This window comes from Elephantulus edwardii, unplaced genomic scaffold (assembly GCF_000299155.1).
Source record: "Elephantulus edwardii isolate Elephantulus edwardi_28Jun2011 unplaced genomic scaffold, EleEdw1.0 scaffold00153, whole genome shotgun sequence".
Lineage (NCBI taxonomy): Eukaryota > Metazoa > Chordata > Mammalia > Macroscelidea > Macroscelididae > Elephantulus > Elephantulus edwardii.
The window spans coordinates 6,594,731-6,620,346 of record NW_006399903.1 but is presented as its reverse complement, the minus strand read 5'-3'; the positions used below and the strand labels follow the sequence as shown (position 1 = coordinate 6,620,346).

The following is a 25,616-nucleotide window of genomic DNA, read 5'->3' as shown; positions in this document are numbered from 1 at the left end:
CAAAGAGAGGAGCAAACTGGGGTGGGGGGGAGGGCTGGGCAGAGAGAAAAGTGCAACAATGAATGAATGAAAATCCAAAATCTCTGTGAATGTTCATCAAAATTATTAAAATAAAATTTAAACAAACAAACAAAAGCACTATTGCCGATCTCAAGGAGATTCTGCTCTCTAAACTCCAATTGGTCTCAACAGAAACAGGGCAAAAAAAAATCAGGTGCTGCTGAGTTGATGTTCACTCATGGTGACCCCCCCCCCCGCCCCAGGTGTAGATTTGAACAGTGCTTCACAGGTTTCCAAAGGCTGGTCTTCCCCCTTCTCAGGTGTGGATAGCCAGGCCTTTCTTCCAAGGTGCCTCTGAATGGGGTTCCAGGACCCAGGTACCTGTTGACAGCTGATGATCATTTATGCCACCCAAGCACCCTCTTGTTGGATGAGAGACCAAGAAAAGGACTGTAACACCATGATATAGATTTCTTCAACAGTTTTGGGAACAGCCTCTTAAGAGTGGGGGCCTACCCTGGGCTGCTCCTGGAAATAGGGTGAATGAGAGACCCAGGCATCTGTGGGAAGCTTCCCCCAGAGGCTGTGATTATTTGAGCTTTATTTGAAAGGACGAGTTGGAAAGGTGGACAATCTCCTTTACAGCCCCTGAAACTCAGTGAAGGGTCAGCTATGAGTTGAGTCTGACTCAACAACCGTAACAGAGAGACTCTTAGAGATTCTAACTTTTAGTGAACATAATAATTTATTATTGTTAGGTGTGATTTCATTTTACTTGGGTCCACAATCAACATCCATGGTTGCAACACTCAAGAAATAATAATAATAAAAAACCCCTGCTGTCAAGAGCCTCCTCTAAAATGCTATAGGATAAGGATATCCATTTAAAGACTAAACTGTGCCTGATATAAACCATAGTATTTTCAATTGCACTGTATGTGTTTGAAAGTTAAACAATGAATAAGGAATTGACCCTATCTATAAGACAGAAGTTTTTCAAGGTTGTAAATCTACATTCAAGAATATTCCCTTATTTTCTTCCTGCTGAGCAGCTGATGGGTTCAATCCTGCCACCATTCAGTTAGTAGCAGAGTACTTTAACCAGTACCATCAAGGACCACTTAAAAATAATGAAAACAAGTGGCAAGAAGCTGCACTGCAATCCCAGAGGTACGCAGTTCGAATCCACCAGATGCTCTGCTGGCGTAGGAGGGGCAATCTCCTCCTGTACCAGTCAGATCCGATTTGATGGAACACACACACAAATAACAATTAAATTAAAAAGTAATGAAAACAACAACAAAAAACACTGCTATGATTGAGTCAATTCAGAATCACAGAGACTTATAGTGTAGAATTTCCCTATAGAGTTTCCAAAGCTTGAATCTTTTATGAAAAAAGACTGCTATATTCTTTGCTGATAGCCCATTGTTCTTGTTGTTAGGTGTCCTGGAGTCAAGTATGACTCATAGCAACCCTATAAACAAAAGATCTAAAGCCTGTTCTATCCTGTGCCATACTCACATTTCCTGACATACAAGAGCCCATTGCAGTAGTCACTGTATCAGTCTTCCTGGTTGAGGGTCTTTCTCTCCTTCACTGATGCTCCACCCTTCCCAACATCATGTTCTTCTCCAAGGACTATTCCCACCCAGCAGCAGGCCCAAAGTATGTGAGGTGAAGCTTCATCATTCTAGCCTCCAAAGAGCACTCTGGCTGCACCATCTCCAAGACATACTTGTTTGTTGTTTTGGCAGTCCATGGGTACAAGTTGTACAGCACTTATCTGTCAGTGTACTGTACTGAGATAACTTGGGGTTGCAGTGATACTAAAAGCTGTGCCACTGGTGTGTCTAATGCTATAATGGTTATCCATGGTGGACAGGGTTTGGTAGAGCTTCCAGATTAAGACAGACTAGGAGCGGGATTGTCAACCACTTCTTAAATAACAGACCTTTAAAAACCCTATGCACACTAGAGAAATGAAGATAGTTACAGTAGTACAGATTGGGTAGAGCCCAGATTGGAAGTCAACTGAAATGAGGAAAAACAATGACAAATATAATTTAATAATTGGAACATGGAATGTATATAGTTTGATTGTTGGAAAACTGCAAATTGTTAAAAATGAAATAGAATGCATGAATATTGACATACTAGGAATTAGTGAGATATGGACCAGCTTTGACCACTTTGAGGTATACTATACAGGGAATGAAAAATTGAAGAAGAATGGTGTTGTTATTCATAGTTAAAAAGTAAATTTCAAGTGCTATCCTGAAATACAGTGTTATGAGTGATAGGATAATATCCATACGCATACAAGGAAGACCCATTAACACAATTTTTCAGATATATGCTCCTACATTTGGAGCCAAAGAGGACAAAACTGAGGATTTTTACCAAATCATGGAGCCTGAACATACAATCAAGATGCATTAATGATAATTGGTGACTGTAATGCAAAAGTGAGAAAAAGTGAAGAAGGGATTGTTGTTGTTATGTGCCATCAAGTCACTTGCAACTCAGAGCGACCTTATACACAACAGCCCTAAATCCTGCTCTATCCTGAACCAACCTTCTCACCTCTACACCTACTACTCCAGTCACTGAGTCCATCCATCCTATTGAGGGTCTTCTTCTCTTGTGCTGTCCCTCTACCCTCTCAAGCATGATGTCCCTTTCCAAGGACTTGTTCCTCTTTGCAACATTCCAAAAATATGTCAGACAAGCTTCAGAATCCTTGCTTCCAAGAAGCAGCCTGGTTTCACCCCTTCTAGGACAAACCTGTTTGTTCTCCTAGCAGTCCACAGTATATACTCTTCTCCAGCACCACAGCTCAAAGACTTCAATTCTCCTTCTACCTTCCCTAGTCAGTACTTGTGAAAACCATGGCCTGGATCAGGCACACCTTAGTCTCCAGACTGATATCGTTGCTCCTCAGTACTCTGACGAGGTCCCTGACAGCAGACTTTGTCAATGAAATAACAAGTCTTTGAAAACCCTATGTACCACAGAGCACTTAGAGCAGAAAGGCAAATAAGCTGACACTAGTAATACGACTGAAGGATGTGAGAAGCATGAAGGTAGGAAAATTGGAGATTTTTAAGAAAAAAATGAAATGCATAAATATTGAAATACTAGGTATTGGTGAAATGAGATGGACTGGCATGGGAAGTTTTCAATCAGATGATCACATGATTGGCTCTGCTTGAGATGAAAAGGTGAGGAAAAATGGGGTTTGCTTTCATAGTTAAAAAAAGTCATTTCTAGATCCATCTTGAAATTCAATGTTGTGAGTGACAGGATAATGTTCGTATGCTCACACTGAAGTCTATTGATTCTACTATCATTCACACACATGAACCAAAAACTAGAGCCAAAAAGGAGGAAATCAAAGATTTCTACCAACTTTTGCAGTCAGAAATCGATGAAACATGCAATTGAGATGCAATAATGATAATAGGTGATTGGAAAAAGGCATGTTGTTGTTGTTATGTGCCGTCGAGTCACTTGCGACTCATAGCGACCCTATGTACAACAGCCCTAAACTCTGCTCTGTCCTGTGCCAATCTCACTGTCTCTGACACTCCCATCCCGATTACCCCAGTCACTGAATCAATCCACCTCATAGAGGACCTTTCCCTCCTGCGCTGTCCCTCCACCCTCCCAAGCATGATATCCTTCTCCAAGGACCGATCTCTCCTCACAACATGTCCAAAGTATGTTAGATGGAGCCTCAGAATCCTTGCCTCCAAGGAGCCACCCAGTTTAACCCTTTCCAGGACGAATCTGTTTGTTTTCCTAGCAGTCCATGGTATTCTCAGTACTCTTGTCCAGCACCACAGCTCAAAGGCACCAATTCTCCTTCTAACCTTCCTAGTCATTGTCCAACTCTCTGATGCATAACAAGTGATTGCAAAGACCATAGCCTGTATCAGACACACCTTAGTCTCCAGAGTGACACCATTGCTCTTCAGTACCCTGGAGAGGTCCCTAACAGCAGACTTTCCCGCCGCAATACGTTTTTTTATTTCCTGGCTACTGGTGCCAAGAGTGTTGACTGTGGAGCCAAGCCGACTAAAGCTGTGAACAATCTCAGTCTCTTCACCATCCATCCTGATGCTGACAATTGGCCCAGTGGTGAGAATCTTTGTCTTCTTGACATTGAGCCTCAATCCATATTGAACAAGGGATAGTAGTTGGAAAATATGGGCTTGGTGATAGAAATGAGTCTGAAAAGAAAATGATTGATATAGCTCATGTTATTGTTATGTGCGGTTGAATTTCCTGCGACTTATAGCGACCATGTATGTACAACGGTCCTAAACCATGCTCTATCCCTGGCCAATCTTAATGCCTTTGATACACCTACCCCCGTTACCCGTCACTGAATCAATCCATCTTATCGTGGGTCTTCCCAAGCGTGAGGTCCCTCTCCACACACTTGATCCTGCCTTGCAACATGTCAAAAGTATGTCAGAGCACAGTAACTTTTTTTTTTTTAAAGGGCTCTGTCAAAATGTGATTAATAACCATCTTGGCTGCTGAGCAGAGATGAACCACAGTGACCTTCCAGGACAGAGCTGCCTCACCTTTCTTCACAGCGGCTGGGAGCAAGTTCACCTCTAGGGCAGCCTAACGCTTAGCTCACTTCACCACCAGGGCTCCTTAAAGGATATCAACTGCCCTGAGGTGATTCTCAAACCACCTGTGCTGGAGGACTGGCCCTATTTATGTTCAACCTGCCAGGGCTCTTGTGCCAGATGTGAATCACCTCGAGGTTTACAACACCCGAACTGTTCTACACTCTTGGGTTCAAAGACTCCGCTCATCGTGTGCTTGTGTGCTTGCAGCAGCAGCATTGGTTTAAGGGTCTGAAAATTTCCAGCCTACAAAATCTACAAACGCCTGGGAGGCCGACCTCATAGAGGGTGCCCGCCCTAGGGCTATTCAAGGTGCTGCAGGAGAGGTCTCACCTGCAAGGCGTTAGAAATGCAGATTCCCAGGCCACGCCCACCGACTTGACTCTGCATTTCAATAGGCCACCCAGGTTAACTGCACAGGTTAAAGAAGTGCCTGAGTTACCTGGAGTGTTCCTCCAGCTTGAACTCTTGTCACCTCCCATCTGCCCATGTTTGTTTCCTTTTATGGCCAGCAAAATATTGCCTTTTTAAAGATCCCGTTAGCCTCATTCTCTTCCATTATACAAAAAGATATTTCCCTGCTGCTAAGAAGAAACCTTTTAACCTGACTGCAGGAGGGAAACTCAACTCCAACGACAGCTTCTCGAAATTCTGCTTAGCCTCCGTTCTGACTTTGATCTGGCCAGCAGCCTGCACTGCGCGGCGGAGCGCACTTTCTCCCCTGGATCGCTCATCCGGGGGCTGCGCTAATGAGCCCCTTGCTGCGTCCTTCCAGGGTCAGCTACAGATCAAAGACCTGGGAGGACCCGCAGCGCCACTTCACCCAGCGACCGCACCGAATGTGTGTTCCTCCGAGGGTAAATCCCCCTGCCTGGCCACGCCCCTCTACCAGCCGAGCCAGAAGCCGCCCGGAGCACGAGGTGGGCGGGGCCTCGGCTCAGTTGGGGAGAGGCCAGACCAGAGGAAAAGTAGGCGGGCGACCCTGGAGGGGCGTGGCGGAGCCAAAGGGGCGTGGCCGGGAGGAATGCCTCCGCTACAGGGCGGGGCTAGGAAGTTTGTGTCCTGGCGGAAAAGTGAGGGACACAGAGTGGGGCCAACCTCATCATGGGGCAGGTAGCCGGAGGTCAGCACCTGGTAGGGTGCATGGCTGGACTCACGGGGCGGGGCGTGGCCTGTGGGGTTGGGCTCATGGGAGCTCGGTTCCTGAGCGGGCGGGGCCGGAAGAGCAGAAGGGAGGCTCCTGGAAAGGCGGGGTCGGAAAGGGGCGGGGCTGGATCAGGGGCGGGGACAGAGAGGGCGCGCCGGGGCTGTTATAAGGGCGGGGGCCGGCAAAGGGGGCGGGTTTGGTCGGAGAGCGCCAGGCTCCTGGAGGGGCGGGGCCTGCGCCAGGGGGCGGGGCCTGACGAGCAGGATATCAGGTTCCTGGAGGGGCGGGGCCTGTAAAGGGGCGTGGCCTGGCGAGCGGGAGCCCGGCTCCTGGAGGGGCGGGGCCGGGGCGGGGCGGGGCGTGCGCGCCGGTCGGTGCCGCGGTGAGCGGTGAGTTCGGCTGCGTCCGAACTCTCCCGGCGGCTGCGCTCGCGCTGGGACGCCTGCCCTGGGCTCTCCTTGTGACCACAGTCCCTGGCCGCACCTGGAGCCCCAGCCGGCCGGAGCGCAGAGGGCAAGGATTCGCCGCTCAGCCCCCGCCGCGGTCCCCGGGCCCCGGGGAGGAATGTGCCACCAGCTGTTCTCCGCTGGCGAGCGCTGCGCCCCAAAGTGAGCAAAGTGGAGCAGTGGAGACAAAGGCTGCGGTGGGACAGAGGAGTTGGGCACTTGGGTTGGGCAAACAAAAGGTGCAGACGCTGACCAAGAAGGGCCGGAGCGATGGCAGCTGGGCAGCCCCGCGGGCGCGAGTGGTCGGGGGCCGCGCCTTGACACATGGTGCCCGGGACCTGCTGCGAGCCGACTTCCTCGAGCCGGACGCCGGCAAGTTGGGGACTCCGGGAACAATGGACAACTTCTTCCCCGAGGTGAGTTCTGCGCTCGCGCGGGGGCGGCGCGGGGCGCACTGGGCTGCGCCCTGGGCACCGGGTCCCCTTCGCCCCCACGGGCCCCGGGCGCTCTGCGGGGAGGCACCTTTCCCAAGCCCGGGAGGGCGCGACTTCCTGGGAGTCTTCCGATGAGTAAGCCGGGCAGGTTTGGTTCGGTCCTGCGCGAGGCCGCCTAGGTGAGTCCCCTTGGAGCGGTGGCCCGGTCCCCGCGTCCCAGACGATCTGCTCCATGCTGGGGTGCGTGCAGCTCGGAAGTACTTTCCAAGGACGTGCCTCGCTCCCAGAAAGGTCTGCTCTGGCATTTCCTTTGCAAGGCGCGCGCCGCCTTCCTGCGCGGAGGGCGCAGACCCTCGGGAGGGGGCAGTTAATGAAGTGAGGGAAGCCGGCGGTTAATCAGTCACCGTGCGCCCTGTCGCCGGACCTTTGGTTCTCGTTCACCCAGGCGGGCGCTTCCATGGGTTTGGGATTCTTCCAGAAGGCGGGATCAAAAGGTCATGTGTTCGTGCCGGCTGCCTCTGGCAGATTTTTTACAATTCACATTTAAGGAAAATTCACTTAGGGCAAACGGTGGAGTTTTCTTTTTCTCTGTAGCAGCTTTCTTGAGTTACGTTGCACATTCCATACAAGTCATCTACTGAAAGGGTACAGTTGATTTAAATCTGGATATTTTTAATGGAACTCCATGCTCTTTTTTGGGGGGGGTGTCTCTGAGTCTTAAAACTGGTAGGCAGGACACCGCAGTTAACTTGAAAGTTGACTTAGTTCTTTTTTTTTCTTCTTCTTCCTGGGATTGAGAGTCGCTGTGCTTTCTTGGCCTGCTTTCCTTTCTTGGTCGTGTTTATTTAATAAATTCTGTTTTAAGTTTGGGGTTTGAAGTGGCTCAAAGTAAACGGAGTTGACTTGAAGGGAGTCTGATGTGAGTATTTTAAGGGAAAGCCAAGGATTTTTTTGTTAGCTGAGTCCCAGAGCTTGTCTCTGTGGCAGTTCTTTATCCGACTTAATTGGATATAGTATTTCAAGTATTCATGTCTGGATGCCCACAATTCTCAGGCAACTGTTTATCATGCTCAGTGTGAGAAATATGTTCTCGTGTTATGGTAGTAACACATAAAGTGCTGAGCTGCTACTTGACAGTTCAGTAGTTCGAACCCACTGGCAGTTTGACCTGGTAAAGCTTCAGAATTTCAAGAAACCCCATGTTCTAGGCTGCTCTCTATAGGACTGAGCTGGAATTGACTCATCAGTGGGTTTTTGTTTGGTTTGATTTTGATAGTAATCTCAGCTTCACCAAGTGAGTCTCAGATGCCATAGTCGCATCATGAGAGTCACACCGGAAGATAATTAGTCATTAGTCCATTTTTTTTTTTTTTTGGCTTTCTGGCCACCAGAGCTTCCTTTAAAATAAAAGAATAAAATACATGTGATTTTTGAGACTTTGGTATTTTTTTTTTTCAGATCTAGAGCCCTTTGTTTTCATAACTGAAAGAAGTTCACCTGAACTTTTTGCAAGAGTTGTAGGTTAATGGGCATGGGTTTAATTGCTTTCATCTATAAAGGTGGGGGGGGGAGACACACACACACACACACACACACACACACACAGTTTCTGTGTGTGTGTCAGAGAGAAAGAGAGAGTGTGTGTGTGTGTGTGTGTGTGTGTATGTGTGTGTGTTGTTTTCAGGCCCTCTTAGAAAATCTGATGAAAGTATAAAATTTGGCATTTAGGTTGTGACTGGACTGTTTCAGTGTTTAGGAGGGGACCCTGGCTTCCCCTGGGGAAGAACTCTGCCCCCTAGTGTAAGTGGGAGACACTGCTGGACAATATGTGACAGCTGGTGAGTCCTGAGCTCACCTGATCTAGTGTGCCCCCCCCACCCCAGTGCTCTTTTGAATACTTTCTCTCCTTACATTACACCTTGATTTAGTGTAACGAGGCTTGACAGGCTCCATTTCTTCATGATTAGTAGAACCCTTTAGGGAGCTCTGGTGAGCTAGTCGTTAAAGTGTTAGACTGGCGTCTCAAAGGCAGGCGCTTTGAATCCATCATTTGCTTCTTGGGAGAAAGATGGGCAGTCTCTTCCTGTGTAATCTTGAAAGCTCTGAGAACCTGCTGGAGGGTGAGCTATGAGTCGTTTCTGACTAGGGAGCAATGCCAATCCCCTAGGATCCTCATTCCTCCCCCTTCGTTTATAGATGAAGAACCTTAAACCCAAGGCGGAAGGCATGTGCCACGCTTGTTACAGAATCCTGAGTGCTCACCCTTTGCTGATAGCAACTTTGCGATTTCTGGGAACTCTTCTTCTATTTCAAATCAAACGTTTCCTCTTGGGGTTTATTTACATTACAAGCTTCGTTTCGAATCAGTGTTCTACCTGCAGCGAGCTGGGCCCATCTGAGTGTGAACATTACATTCCTAATACAGACCCTGACTCTCTTATGACTATGTCTTATAATCACACATCTTGTCCAGTTGTCTGGTAAAGAAAACAAACTACGGCTGACTCTGAGAAGAATGGGAATCCCAGAACACTTGATCGTTCTAATGCGAAACTTATACTTGGACCAGGAGGCAGTCGTCAGAACAGAGCAAGGGAACACTGCATGGTTCAAAATTGGGAAGGGCGTACGCCAGGGATGCATCCTATCTCCATACCTTTTCAACCTATATGCAAAACAGATTATCTGGGAGGCTGGGCTCTATGAGGAGAAATGTGGGGTCAAGATTGGTGGACGATTTATCAAAAACCTGCATTATGTGGATGACACAACCCTGCTTGCTGAAACTGAAGAGGACCTGAAGCGCCTGCTGCAGAGTGTCAAGGACTGCAGCCTACAATATGGATTGAGGCTCAATGTCAAGAAGACAAAGATTCTCACCACTGGACCAATTGGCAGCATCAGGATGGATGGTGAAGAGATTGAGATTGTACACAGCTTTAGTTTGCTTGGCTCCATAGTCACCAGTCTTGGCACCAGCAGCCAGGAAATTAAAAGGTGCATTGCCATGGGAAAGTCTGCTGTTAGGGACCTCTCCAAAGTACTGAAGAGCAATGGTGTCTCTCTGGAGACTAAGGTGTGTCTGATACAGGCTTTGGTCTTCCCAATCACTTGTTATGCATCAGAGAGTTGGACGATGACCAAGGAGGATAGAAGGAGAATTGATGCCTTTGAGCTGTGGTGCTGGAGAAGAGTATTGAGAATACCATGGACTGCTAGGAAAACGAACAGATTTGTCCTGGAAAGGGTTAAACCGGGTGGCTCCTTGGAGGCAAGTATTCTGAGGCTCCGTCTAACATACTTTGGACATGTTGTGAGGAGAGACCGGTCCTTGGAGAGGGACATCATGCTTGGGAGGGTGGAGGGACGGCGCAGGAGAGGAAGGCCCTCTATGAGGTGGATTGATTCAGTGACTGGGATAATTGGGATGGGAGTGTCAGAGACGGTGCGATTGGCACAGGACAGAGCGGAGTTTAGGGCTGTTGTACATAGGGTCGCTATGAGTCGCAGGTGACTCGACGGCACATAACAGCAACACAACAACATGTCAGAGTAGAAGCAGCAAGTGGAAGTGCTGTGTTCCTATACTGGGAAACTTGATTCGGACTTAGAAAGACTCTCTGCCTGTCAGAGAATTGTACGCCACAGAGTGTACGCCACAGTTTTCAATGGCTGGTGCTTTAGAAGGCGTTCACCAGGACTTTCTTCCGTGGAGCTAATGAGTAGATTGAGCCCTCTAACTTTTTTAGCAGCCACAGCTGTTTTGCAGCTCCCTAGAGCTCTGATGGGCCTCCCGGGACAGCTGAACTGTAAGATGTCTTTGTCTCACAGTGGGGCCCCTGCATTCCAGGGTAAAGCTTCCCTCTATCATTTATAGATAACTTGTTGCTTGTAGTAGAACAATTTGAAGGTTATGCTAACAAACAGATACAGTCTGAGATGTTGCATTTGCAAGCGGCAGATAAGATCATAAGGAAAGAGGTGCTATCTGTGACGCTCAGACTAAAGGCTTTTCAGTGAGTTCCAGTTTATCACAGCCCTCCCTGGGGTTTCTGAGGCTGGAAATATTAGCAGAGCTGATGGTGGATTACAGTTACTGCGAAAGCAGCCCTTTAGTTAACCCCACAACTCAGTGCGGGCTGCACCCCCAGCCGGGATCTTAGAGCTCTGCCAGGATTTCTCAGACGTCACATTGTTGATGTTTTAAGGTAGATAATACTTTATTTTGGGGACAGTCTTGTGTATTTGGATCTCTGGTGGTAGAGTGGTAAAAGCATTTATAACTAATTGGAAGCTCTCCAGTGGCTTAGGCGTAAAGAATTATCCTACCAGCCCAAAGGTACGTGATTCGAATCCATTAGCTCTTCCATGGACTAAAGACGGACAGTACATTCCATGCGATTTACCGCCTTTGAAAATCTGCTGGAAGGTCAGCTGTGGGTCGGTTCCAACTCGACAGTACAGAACAACTTAGCATTTTAATCTAAAGGTCAGTGGTTTGGATGCACCAGCTGCTCTTGGAGAGGCAGATGGTCAGCCTGCTCCGTAAGGATCGCAGCCTGGGGAACCGTCTGGGCGGTTCGGGTCTCCTGGTCACTCTGAGACAGGACCGACTCCAGGGCAGTGAGCTTCGTTTCTGGGATGTGAGTTGTAGGTGGTGTAGCAGCATCTTGTGTGCCCGTTACAGATCTTGTTAGGTGCCGTCGAGGACCTGGCAGAACGAGGCACTGCCCTGTCCGTGCCAGCCTACGCTCTTTGCTGTGTTTGCATCCCTTGTTACCGTCATTCTGTCAACCCACCCTCTGTCATCCTCCCAAGTGGTGGAGCAAAGGTGCCTGTAGGCATCTGCAAGTGTACCCAGGTGGGTACAGAAGACGGAGGAGAGCACAGATCTTTCAAACCCTCGAGCTGACTCATCGGCACGTGCCCAGCACTGTTAACTACTGAGCCTTTGGCCACCAAGCCTGCTTATCTGTGCTGGTCGCTTGGACCGCACAGCCAGCTGGTGCCCATCAGCTGACAGTGACTTGCCTTCACCATGTCCTGCTCCAGCCACAGTCCTTTATCTGCATTCCTCAAAGCCTCTCTTAGATTTGGATAGTTTTGTTGGTCAGCGACATGAATACTCCTGAGAAGTTTGTGTTTTCAGCATTTTCAGCATTTTAACAAGCAAGTTGTTAAACTGTTTCCTTTGGGCCGAAAGGCAGGTTGGCAGTTCAGGTATGTGTGTAACCACAAACAATTTTTAAAAAACCCTAAACAGCAGAAACGCTTGGCCAGTAGTAGACTGTTGCCCATTTCCATGTCCCATGACCCAGGCCAAGCGCGTTGCCCTTTCACATGCTGCCAGTCAGAACCAGCCGACATCGCTTGTGAGCTGAGCTTTTCTGGTTTCTGGTTTAGGAATAAGTGTGACATAATGATTACTCACCAAAAGATCTTTTCTTTTGTTTTTTTTTCCCCAGAAACTCTTTTGAGAACTGTTGTTAATGAGACATACGAATGTTGGTATTTCAGAATAATGTACAAGATGTTCACAAGTCTGGTGCTCTGAGTTACAGGCGTGCAGGGTGGGGATTCATTGTTAGAAAATATGCCAGTTGTAGCTCTCTTATTAGCTCTGGGGGCCTAATGCACCATGCTGAGTGCGAAAGGTGGGCAGTCTTTCCCCATAAATATTTATAGAGGCCCCAAGGGAGGGCCACATGAGTAAGAATAGCCTCAGAGGCAGGGGGTGGGGGGGTGTCAGTAAACCTCTGTCACTGTTGGATTCACTCTGTTGAAACAAGACCAGCTCTAAGATTTAAGTAGAAATACCTACTTTGTTTCCAAGTGCCTAGGTACCTTGGTTTTTGGCTGTTACCTCAATTTCGGACCACTTTTGAAGCCTGAAAATCCTATTATCTGAGCCTTTTTCTGAGAAGTACTTGATAGCAGAGTTCCCCAATGCAACATGGCTTTTGATTTCTTGACTGCTGCTACCATGGGTGTTGACTGTGGATCCAGGTCACATAAATCGTAGACAGCTTAAATCTTTTCTCCATCCTTCAGGATGTTCCCTATCGGTATTTTTTTTTCTCCTGTTGTTACGGTTGCTTGTGATCTCTTGGCATTTTCTTTTCTTAGTGAAAAATGCCTGGAGTACTCCTCACCTTTGTTTGTTGTTGTTATGTGCCCTTGAGTTGCCTACAACTCATAGTGACCCTGTGTACAGTAGCTCTGAATCCTGTCCTGTCCTGAGCCAATCTCAACGTCTCCAATAGACCAAATCCCATTTCCCCATTCACTGTGTCAGTCTCTCTCTTCCTGAGTCTTCCTCTCCTGCACTGTCCCTCCACCATACAGACATCAAGCATGATATCTTTCTCCAAGGACTTTTCCCTCCTGACCACATGCCCAAAGTATGTGAGACAGAGCTTCAAAATCCTTGCCTCCAGGGAGCAACTTGGTTTCACCCTCTCCAAGACAGACCTGTTGGTTCTCCTGGCTTTTCACAATATGTTCAGTACTCTTCTCCAGCACCACAGTGCAAAGCCATTGCTCCTTCTTCCGTCATCCTTAGTCATTGTCCAGCTCTCTGGTGCATAGCAAATACTTGAGAGGTCCGTGGCCTGGATCAGGCACCTGCTTAGCCTCCAGATTGACATCACTGCTCTTCAGTACTCTGGAGCAGTCCTTGATAGCCGACTTTCCAAACGCAATTCGTCTTTTGATTTCCTGACTGCTGGTGCCAAGAGTGTTGATTGTGGAACCGAGTAAGCTAAAGTTGTTGGCAATCTCAATCTCTTCTCTGTCTATCATGAATCTGCCAGTTAGCCCAGTGGTGAGAATCTTTGTTTTCTTTATATTGAGCTTCAATCCATATTGAAGATTGCAGTCCTCAACCTTCTGCAGCAAATGCCTCCAGTCCTCCTCCGTTTCAGCAGCAGGGTTGTGTCATCTCCCTAATACAGGTTGTTGTCCAGTCTTCCTTTAATCCTGATACCACCTTCCTCCTCACAAAACCCTGCTTCCCGAATGATCTGTTCTGCATATAGATTGAAAAGGTATGGAGATAGGATGCATCCCTAGAGCACACCTTTCCTGATCCCGAACTGTGCAGTGTTTCCTTGCTCTGTTCTGATTAATGTTTCCTGCTCCTAGTGTAAGTTTAACTTGAGCACATTCAAGTGTTTTGGGATTCCCATACTTCTCAAGGTTAGTTAGCCACAATTTGTTGTCATCCACACAGTCAAATGCCTTTGCATAGTCAATGAAACACAGATAGACATTCCTCTGGTTCTCTCTGATTTCCCCACCTTTACATTATCTCTAAAAATGTGAGAAGAGCTGGGGACTGTCTGGTGCCACCAGATCATAAGGCAGCTCCCCTGGTAACTACATTCAAACCAGGCCACTCACTGGGGCTCCTCTGGCTCTGAGGGGGCGGAGCCAGTGGAAAGGACCACACCCCTCACCCTGGGGTATGCTGTGTCTCCTAACCTGTGGCCAGTAGGTCAGTTCTGACTCATATTCGGCCCTGTGGGACACTGTGGAACTGCTCCACGGGATTTCAAGGCTGTCGTCTTAGCGGGGGGCAGACTGCCTCATCCTTCCCCCGTGGAGTCTGGTGACCCTTCAGATACCAACCTAACGCTCACTCCATTGTGTCATAGACACGAACCATCAGGGTCACCGATTTCCGAGAATAAAAATCCCCTGCTGCCGAGTCTGTCCCATCTCATGGCAACCCTCCTTCAAGCTCCCGAGCCTGGATTCAAACTGCTGACCTTTTGATTAGTAGTCTGACACCCTGTGCATCACCACCAGAGGACCTTGTTTATCCAGGATCATGGGGAAGCGTTTGTCTTCCCACACTTGCTGTGTAAGAAAACTCACCTTTAAAAACTCACAGACCTTGAGCTGCTCTTCTGCTGAGATTGGTCCACAGAGGATGCCGTATTATCTCAAATAGACCTGAGAGGGGATATGCACCCAGATTTCAGGTGGTGTCACTGTCTGGTCACTTCCCTGTAGAACTTTACTCACTCTGTAGGGTTTCAAAGACAGAGGTACATTGCTGGATCTCTCTCCTAGGTGCCTTTGGTGAGATCCGAACCGCCTTAGGATGGCTTAGCTGTTTCAAGGCCCAGGCACTTTGAACTCAGACTAACCAGTGTGGAACCTTTTAATGTCATTTGTTTGCAAAGAGCTTTCAAGAACGAGCACCAAGAAAGTCTCTACAAGGCTTAGCTTCTTTCTCCCCTTGCTTTAACATGCCATGTGTCTTTTTTCAGCTGAGCAAAGACCTGGGTTTAGGGGACACCCCCTTTTCTCCCCATCAGTGTGTGCTCCCCCCTTCCCCCTTGTGTGATCTCACTGGGGTCTGGCCTTCAGGGCTAACTGGATTGCATGCAGATGGAAATCCTAATTACCTTGTGTGGCTATTAAAAGAGTTAGAGATAAGGTTGACAGAGGAGCTGGAGTGTTGGCTTTTTCACAATAGCTGTTAAGTTTGGTGTGGCTCATAGTTGACCCTCCCCTGGGTTTTCTGAGGCTTTACAGCCTTTACATTGCCTGGGAAGAGATTATTTTTGGAGCTACTGGTGGATTTGAACTGCCGGAGAGGTGTGTAGCAGCTCAGCTTCCTACAGACGATGCTACCAGTGCTCCTTGGCACAGCAAGTGTGCGGTAATATGAGCTTGGACAGCATAATTGTAGAGAACCTTTGTGGTACAATGATTAGATCCTCAGCTACTCATTGAATGGTTGGCAGTTCAAACCCATCAGCTCCTTCATAGCAGAAAGACCTGGTGGTCGCTGCCAAAAGATTACAGCCTTAGACATCCTCATGGTCAGTTCTGCTCTGTTCCAGATGTCGGGTTGTTATAAGTTGGAATATAAGTTGGTAATAATGGCTTTGGGGTTTTGGGTTTATCGAAACTGGGCTTATAAATTGTGAACTAAGGTTGCTTGTAGACCTTTCCCAACATCAGTGAACCCTAATTGTCTCCCTTTCATCCTGTGCACTGTGGTGGGGTTTGCGTTTCCAAAATTCTCTCTCAAGATCTGTTGCCACTTACAACCCCGGTTCTCATCCTTTCTAGTCTTAAGCCTGGCTGACTGTGTTCTTTCTCCTTGTTTTTTGTGTTTCTTACTTCCCCCGTGAATTTTGTCATCAGCCGCCCACTGCTGAGTCCTGTCACTGCCTAGACAGTTCTCTGTTGATGGGACATCAAGCTCCTTGTCAAAACTGCACATGGAGGGGCAAGTTCAAGGTGGCTCTTGATACCTTTTCTCTGATCCTGTCTCTACCTTTCCTTATTTTATTCTTAATAGGAGGCCCTTACCTCTTCTGTTATTTGCCATTTTCTCCTGTCTTTTCAAATGAGTAAGGAGCCTTGGTGATGTAGTGCTATACATGTTAGCCTGTTAACCAGAAAGTCAGCAGTTCAAGTCCACTAACTGTTTCAAGGGAAAAAGACAAATCGTTTCCTTCCTTAGAAACTGAAGGAGGGTTGAATCCACCAGATGCTCTGCCGAAGAAGGAGGAACAATCTCCTCCTGTACCAGTCTGATCCGATTTGACAGTACACACACAAAAAACAATAAAAATAAAATTAAGAAAAATTAAAAAAAAAACTGAAGGAGGGTTGCTGTGAGTCAGAACCAGCTCGGTGGCAGTAGTTTTTGTCTTGGTTTTTTTCCAAATGGTTAAGTTGAACCTCTATAGAGATTAAATCTCTCATAAGTAAATGTCATCTGTGTAAGTTGATGAATAAATCTTCCCACCTGTTTGCCCTAGAAAATCATCAAGTATAGGATGATACTTGTATAGTATTTATTTCCTCCCAAATTACAGAATTTATCTGGTGGGAGGCAAGGTGCTGATAACTTTATTCCTTAGTTATAAGACCTTTCACAGTTCTTGGAAGGCTGTAATAAATACAGCACATGGTGCCAACTGTTAACACATTTATCTTGTCCCTGGAGGGATGGAGGTTTGAGATGCCTTGGAAGAAAGTCTGGAGATCTTCCTCCACCCCCACCCATGAAAAAAAATAATCCTTGGAAACCCCGTGCAGCCCAGTTTTACTCTGGCACACGCGGGGTTACCAGGAGTTGGCATCAACTCAGCAGCAACTGAATGGATGATGTTTGAGAGTTCATTATGTGGATCCACAATCAATCCACGTGGTACCAGCAGTCAGGAGATCAGAACACGTCCTGCGCTGGGAAACTCTGCAGTCAGGGAGCTCTCCAAATTATGAGGAGCAATGATGTTAGTGTGAAGACTAAGGTGCACTTGATTCAGACCATGATCTTTTCAGTCACTTGCTGTGCTGCCGAGAGCTGGCCATTGAGTCAGGATGACAGAATTGATGCCTTTGAGTTGTGGTATTGGAGAAGAGGACCTAATATCCCATGGGCTACCAAAAGAACAAATAAATATGTCTTGGAGAAAGTACAGCCAGAGTGCTCCTTGGAGACAAGGAGGTCAGAGTTTTTTCTCTCAAGCTTTGAACATGTGACTAGGAGAGGCTATTCCTTGAAAGATATCATGCTTGGAAGGGTGCTGGGTCAGCATAAGAGAGGGAGACCCACACCAACGTGGACAGACACAGTGACGGCAGCAAAGGGCTCAAATGTGTCAGAGATTGTGAGGATGGCACAGGATAGGTCAGGGCTCAGGCCTGTTGTTCTTAGGGTCACTATGGGTCATACTTGACTTGATAGTACCTATAACAACAACTACATGCCAGGCCTAGTCAATTACTCATTTAATTAACTGAAAGGATGAATTTGTTTATTTAAGTATTTATAATCTACTACTGCTAGTTGTTGTTACGTGCCATCAGATCAATGATGACTCAGAACAAGGTCTCTGAACCCTGTCCGGAGCCAGCCACCCCACCTCTGACACTCCTGATCCCAATGCACAGTCACTGTATCAGTCCATCTCATCCCGGGTCTTCCTCTCTTGGGCTGACCCTCCACCCTTCCAAGCATGATGTCCTCCAAGGACTGGCCCTTTCTGAGAACATGCCCAAAGTATATGTGACAGAGCTTCAAAATCTTTGTGAAGTTCAGTAATTATACCCGCAGTAACCCAGACGTGGCGCCTCTCTGGCGGTTCAAGGCCACCAGCCACTTCATGGAAGATGGATAGACTCTTCCCAAGCCATTTACAGTCTCCAGAAACTGGCTGAAGGGTCAGCTCTGAGTCCGTTCTGAGTCAGTGACAGTGACACAGAGAAAGGTGAACGGGAGCCATGGTGGCATTGTCTGCGTGGCACTACCACCGGCCCACAGACTTCGTTTCTGGGGTTTGAACCCAGTGGCTCCAGGAGACCAACACAGGCAGTCAGCCCCCTTCGACATGGTTTACAGCCTTGGGAACGCAGCGGAGGGTCTATGCGTCAGTTCCGACTCAATGACAGTGAGGCTTCCATGGATGGAGGGAGCCCTGGTGACTTCTTGTTACGTGCTGGGCTGCTAACTAGAAGCCCAGCAGTTCAAATCCAGCAGTTGCTCCCAGGGATAAAGAGGGGGCCTTCTGCTTCTGTGGGGATCACTAGCTTCCTCAGAAACCTGACGGAAGATTGGAACGAGTTGGAATGGACATCAGCGGAAGTGGGTTCGCTTGTTTTTTTATGCATTTATAGATGAGAAAGAAAAATGCAGTTAAGGAACTGCTCTGGTGTTGGGCAGCTGGGACATGGCTGCTCTTAATACCTGACTTTCCTATCCTGAGATTTGCCTTCTACTGTGGCATTGCTTCTAGGCACTAAAGTGCCCTTTCTGCATTTAATGAAAAAGCACACCCAAGCCCAGTGCTGTTGGGTCATTTCTGACTCAGGGTGACTTCAGTGCCGAGTCGAATGCCCTGCAGGGTTGTCAAGGCTGTTCAATCTCTAGTGAGGCACCTGGCACATCATTGTCCCTCAGACCAGCTAGTGTGTGTAGGGTTCAAACTCCCAGTCTTTTGATTTACAGCCCAATGCTTTCACCACCCCACTACCAGCTCCACTGGATTTACAGTATGTGACTAGCGCGTCTTTTTTGAATTGAAAATTGCAAAATGCATGGTCCGGTTACCCTAGAAACACTGGAAACCCCGCCAGGAAATGTGCCTCGGCTTTTTTTGAGCACACTGCGCATTTTCATGTCGTGTGGTTTTTCTTGAGGGAGTCAAGTACCCTGTGCCTGTTTGTGAAAGAAGCTGCATGCCCCAGCCTCTTAAGGAGAAGTGGGGATTGACACGATCAGGAACTTAGACAAGGAGGTTGTCGAGAAGTGTTTGTTTGGCTCTAAGAAAGGCTCACACTCCTGCCCCCTCTCTGACATCCTAACCCTCAATTGTGGATACAATTGTCTGTGAGGTTTTCAGATGGGATCCATTCTTCCTGAAAGATTCTGTCTGCTTCCCTCCAGTTCCCCAGCCAGGAACGGTCTTGACAGCTGCTGGGAACGTTGCTCAGAGAGCATTCCTTATATCAAGCATTTGGTCGCCTCACAGAGAGCTCTTTGGGAATGGTGGCCACCAGGCTTTGCGTCAGGAACATGAGCCCCCGGTTCAAATCCAGTAAGTAGCTCATGTCATGTGACTCAGAGTCACCTGACTCAGGCAGGCACAACAGAAGGTGTTGTGTTCTTGTGGCAAAGCAAATGGACACCTGTCTGTTGAGACACGGCCAGAGAAGAAGGGACACTGAGCGTCTGCTAATGGCCACGTCCGCCACTGCTTCCATGGTTGTCCTCTCGTTCTGTGAAAGCACTTCAGATTGTGTCAATGAAACGTCAACAGTGAGTATGGATGACGGAAGAAGAGTTGATGCCCTCGCCTTTGTGGGGTCGGGGACGGCCTAAAGAACAAATTGCTCTGTCTTAACAGTGAGTTAGAACCAAGGTCCTCCTTAGAGGCAGGGGTGCTGAGACTTCATCTCACACCCTGTGGATGTATTGTCAAGAGGGGCCTGTCATTGGAAAGAGATAGCATGCTGGGCAAGGTGGAAAGTCAGAGAAAGAGATGAAGAGAAGCTGAAGATAATCTATCCCAAAAAGGTAGACTGACACGGTGACTTTCTCCATGGCCTGGAGCATATCAGAGGTGGTGAGGAGGGCACAGTATAGGACGGGATTCAGGTCTGTTGTTTATATGGTTTGATATGAGCCGTAGTCGTCTTGATAGCAGCTGAGGACTGTCACAAATGGTAAGCTGGCAGCCACAGGACATTCAGCTGTGTGGACCCACCAGCACAGAGACTTGTGGGAATGGCATAGGAGTGGACAGGTCTTGTCTCTTGTCCATGGGTCGCTGTGAATTAGAGGTGTCTCCATCGTACCTGACAATGACAATGAAAACATTTGTCTTGAAAAAAAAAGAAAGTTAGGCAAGGTTGAATTTGTGCATTTTTAAAGGCAGGATTCTTATATCTGGTTCCTGGTTGGGACTTAATGTTGTTTTTGTGTGCTGTCAAGTTGGAACCGACGCATAGCTGACCCTCCAGCGCGTTTTCAGAGGCAGTTAATCGCTCAGGAGAAGATTGCCCATCCTTCCCCCATGGGGCAGCTGGTGGATACAAACCGTGTGCCTTTGGGATGACAGCGCAGCTTCCAGAGCACAGGATTTGGAGATGTTGCAAGAAAATGTTGTTCCTTTTAACTTGACTTTACCAAATTTTGGGGCCCAAAGAATACCGTGATTTTTTTTTTTTATGCTATTTAACCTGTCAATAGGGTCCACCACTTGATAAAGATAGATTCCCTATATAAGTTTTCCATGTCTTTCTTAAATTCTTTTGTTGCTTATCTCTAAGAAGCTCACTCAGTATTACCACCTTGAGAGTACAGGTACTTGTAATTTTTTTTTAAATACATGCCTTAAGCTTTCCCCCTCAGTGTCCATTGGCTGCATAGTAGGTTAGGCATTGGGTTTCTAAACAAAAGGTTGGCACTTCAAATTCTGTTGCAGGTGAAGGGTAAAGTAATTTTACAATTATGAATAATGAGACAAACAGCCAGGAAGGAGATAGAGCAGAGAGCATAAAACAGGGGGCCAGCAGTTCTCGACTGAAGACCCCAAGTCATGTTTCTCTGTGTATTTATTGATAATCGGGGGAAGCAAATAATAAAAGGAATTCCTTGTAAATGAAGCCGAATTTTTCTCTATTTTCAACCTAATGCTCTAGCTCAGGAAGTATTTCACAGGAAGTAATACTCCCTCTGTCTGCAGGGAACAAACAGCTCATTTTCTGAGATCTGCCACAAGAGAAATCCTAACTTATAAATCTTTAATTCCTTCAACTCCTGAATAAGGGTTTTCATATAATATTAGGTATAAAGTTTGGCTTTCATAAAATCCACCAGCGTTGCTGAGGGTGGAAGATGGGCTGCCATGTCTCACTGAGATTTACAGCCTTGGAAACCTGGTAAAGGGTCAAATGAGTGAGAATAGACTTAATGACAGTGGATGTGATTTTTGGTGGTGTAGGGAGTTGGTGTTGCCATCCCAAAGGTGACAGACACCTCGCTAGTGGTTTGAGTCCCCCAGCAGCTCTGACATAGAAAGATGGGTGGGCTGTCTTCTCCTGTGCAATTTACAGCCTCCACAAATCCACGGGAGGGACCTCTGAGAGTTGGTTCTAACTCAGTGGCATTGAGTTGAATTTATTGAAGACACTTAGAAATGTCCAGAAATTTCCATGCTGATGGGGACTATCACTCGTGGGCCTTGAGCAAGGACGAGAGCACAAAATTGGCCCCTATGCCACGTATCTAAACATCAAGATTATAAACCGCATTTGCAAACTTACAAAAAAAGGTTTCCCTCTTCTCCCTGCCCTGATGAATCATAATCCTAATACTCAGTTCCAATTCAACCGCACACAGCAACAGGGCATAATCCAGAACTGTGTTTAAAGCGCTCATTTTTATTGCCCAAAGTCAGCTAAGTATCCGAGATGATGGAATTTAATTATAGTCTCTTCTGTCTGGAAGCGCAGTTGATGGACTCATGGTGTGTAAGTGAGTAATAACTGCATCTCCTCTGTATTTTCCATAGATCTAGTTTTCTTACTCTTGTTGTAGCAGAATCACTAATTACATGACTGTCTACAAAAACACCGTCATTGCTGTGGAGTTGGAACTGATGGCTAGCTGACCCTCCTGTGGGTTTTTGGAGGCTGAGAATCACACGGGAAGGAGGTTGCCCATTTTTCTCGTGTGGTGCCCCTGGTGGGTTAAAACCGCCAGAGAGGTACCACCTGTGGTTAGCAGTATGGCTTCCTATGGGCTGGTTTTAATTGAGATAAATCTCAGTCTCATTGATTCGTAATGCTAAAGTTCAAAGTGGGGTGTTTTTTTTGCCAGGAGGGACGGGTCCTTGGAGAGGGACATCATGCTTGGGAGGGTGGAGGGACAGCGCAGGAGGGGAAGACCCTCTATGAGATGGATTGATTCGGTGACTGGGGTAATCGGGATGGGTGTGTCAGAGGCAGTGTGCTTGGCACAGGATAGAGCAGGGTTTAGGGCTGTTGTGCATAGGGTCGCTATGAGTCGAAAACGACTCGACGGCACATAACAACAACAACAATGGTTCTTAGGATGTTTTAGATTTATTTCAGCTAGGATAAGTTCTGTTTTTCTAAGCAGGACAGTGGTTACTGTATTTCCGCAAAATCCATAAAGCTGTGTTTAGATCAGAGAATAAATGGAGTCAAACATCCAAAGAACAGAACCCGCTTTTATTGGATAAAATCCAACTCCTAATGACCCTGCCGGCAGAGTAGAATGACTGTAAAATGAGAGCAGACAGCCATGTCTGACTCCTGTTAACTTCGCAAACAGAACTGTCGTTCCCACTAACAGCATCCGTGGTACAAAACTAATTCCTATAAGGTCAGACATCATCACCTACTTCTACTAATTCCAAAACCAATCTTACTGCTCTGCTGAGTCCGAGATCTGTTGCAATGTCTAGTCAGACTTTTCAAAACCACAGTCACAGTTACAGGGTCTATTAAGGAAATCAACAGTCTGTAATTCAGGTTAACAGCAGGATACAATCCTTCAGTCCAGACAGCTTCTCAAATGTGGTCACAGGCCCTTTGACCTTCAGCCTCACAGCTTAGGCCAGTGTCACAAAGTTCTCTTTGTCCTGCTACTTACAGCGTCTTCCCTCAGTCCTCCAGCCGTCCTCTGGCTCTGACGCCATGGGGCAGGTCAGCTCTGTCTCCTGTCAGTCCCTGGTTCTCTGCTGGGGCTGCTGTTTGCCTGTTGGTCCAGCCCTGAAGGTCAAGTGTCACGTACATTCTCTGCTGCTTCTGCTTTGCTGGTGGTGAGATTCCTAAATTTCTTCAGCTGAACCTGCACCATTTAAACCTAATGAAATGGCAAAACTAGCCAGACCCCTTGTGGATAGACTGACACACTCTGTTAGTGTGGTTCTGTCTCACCAGATACTAGGAAAGCCATTTTGAATAGATTCACTGCACCACAGACTCTAGTCAGTTTCCAAAGCTGTAGAATCTTTACGGAAGCATGAACATCTACCTAGATCGTTACATGCTTGTCTGATGATTTTAGTTAAAAAAAAAAACCCCAAATAGCCCAACTCACTCCCTGCAGTTCTGAACTGACTCATAGCTGGCCCTCCAGCAGGTTTTCATGGGCTATCAATCGATGAGAAGAGGTTGCTCAGCTTTTTCCCTTGGAGCAGCTGGTAGATCCGAACCATCTGCCTTTGGGTTGGCACTTTTAACTCCTTATCCACAAGGCCACCAGAGCTGTGATTATCTTACAAGGATCTATGCTTCCAAGCGTGGAGATGGTTGACTCCATGGTCTGTGCATTTTTATGGTGTTAAAAATATGAACTCATCTTAAGTTTTTACTTAGCAAACATTTTATGAGCATGTAGCCTTTTATGAGCAAGCAGCTCGCACAAGGCGTAGCTCTGGCCCCGTGTCGTATGTATGTAGCGTGGCAGGGATTTTGTAACTTCTTCACACGCCCATCACCCGCTGACATAGCCGAAAAGCTGGAGGTCTCAGCCAACCTCAGAAGTCCTCAGCAGGAAGAAGGGTGATCTCTATTAAAGGGTTTGTTTTGTTTTCAAATTATCACAAAAACTTTGTGGAGCACAGTTCCCCCGAGGCACAGGGCTTTGCCCTGAAGGGGAGTCATCTTGGATTTTACCAAGACCTCAGTGAAATGCACTATTTTTTTCTAAATTTTTTTTTATTATTATTTTTGTGTGCGTATACCGTCAAATCAGATCTGACTGGTACAGGAGGAGATTGTCCCTCCTTACCCGGCAGAGCATCTGGTGGATTCGAACCGTTCACCTCTGGGATTGTAGTTGCAGCTCCTTGCCACTAGGCCACCAGAGCTCCCCTGAAATGCACTATTTTGCCTGAGATATGTTCATTCTGGGCTTGGCCTGATACCTCGAAGACATTCCTAGATTTCCGAGGTCCCAAATATATTGAGGCCAGGGGTCCTAGCTGGAGCAGAGAGGGACTTCGCTAGCCCTCCTCCCCAGGGAACCTCAGCTTTCCCCTTTAAGGCCAGAGTGGACCCTGGATCCCAGAATCCCCAGGTGCCACTGCCTGGAGTCATTTGTTTCAGGGATTGTTTGCCTGGGTTTTTCTTTCCATTCTCATTCTTTTGCTTTATGAGCAGCTTTGGGAGTTGACCTGGGGTAAGAACAGTTTCTCCTTGGTGGTTGTTCTAAGTGTGGGACGGACATCATTGCACAACCGTGCTGTGCGTGTGTGCGTGTGTGCACGGGCGCCACATGGTTTCTTGAGGAAGGCTCTACGTGGATGGGGAGTCCCGGGGCGGGATGGCTGAGGGCACAGTGTCCCTTTCACAACGCGAATGGGTTTGCTGGTGCATTTCCACCCACGCTGTGTTCATCAGCGCTAGCCCGCGGCTAGAGGTAAAGGTTGAATCTGTGAGAATTTGGGGTGGAGATGGGCCAGTTTGCAGAAAAGAGCACATGTCCCCCACTCTGCCTGCACTCACCACTTCCAGACACAGACCCCCAACTCCAAGTCTTCTCCAACTCACAGCCACCACGGTGTACAGCAAATGGGAACCCTACCTGGCCCTGACGTCCTTCAACATCTCTTCTGTCCTTAGACCTCTTGCTGCAGTCACTGTCAATCCATTTCCTGAGGAGTCTGCCTTCTTCTTCAGGGAACCTCTCTTCTGTCAAACTCTGCTTTCTCCAGCGGCTGGCCCTTGACAACATGCCCTGAGTGTGTGAGACCTAGCCTCACCATCCTCACCTGGAAGGAGCACCCTGGCTGCACAAATGTTTAGTCTTTTAACAGTCTGTGGTATATTCCGTATTCTTCACCGTCACCACAATTCAGAGGCATCAGAGCCCTAGTGGCATAGGTGTAATGTGCCAGGTTGTTAACAGAAAGGTTATCTGTTCAAATCCACCAGCTGCTTCAGTGGAGAAAAATGACCAATCCCTTCCTATAAAGATTGTCAGCCTTGGAAGCCTGGTGGTTGGAGGTTGCTATGAGTCAGACACAACCCGTGGTCATTGAGTTGTGTTTGTGTGTGTTTGATTTCCGCTCCCTCATTTCCCCAAACTCTCCCCTTCTCCACCCATCCCCCCTTAATTCCCTGAACTCATAATACAGATAAGTTAACCTGGCCTGAGACCGTGGTGTAGTCTGCAAAGAACTGCACTGTTGACCCAAAGTGGGCACCTCTGTAGGAGTTCAAATCCAGAACCAGCGCTGCAGGAGGAAGACGGGTGATCTGCTTCCATGCGATACACAGCCTCAGAAACGTGACAGTGGCACCATATAGCATTTGTCCCTTTGTGACTGAGATACCTCACTCAGCATGTTGTAGAATGAGGCTGGCATTGGGGTGGGGGTAAGACTGAGAAAAACTGGATGAAATATGTTTACGGCATTGAAGTCTATGGGGGAGAGAA

The 25,616-nt window shown here is 47.5% G+C and overlaps 1 pseudogene; it reads right to left on the bottom strand.

Moving 5' to 3' along the window:
* Nucleotides 1-7,069: 7,069 nt before the first annotated feature.
* LOC102876908 overlaps nucleotides 7,070-25,616 on the bottom strand; it is a 92,994-nt pseudogene continuing 74,447 nt past the window's right edge.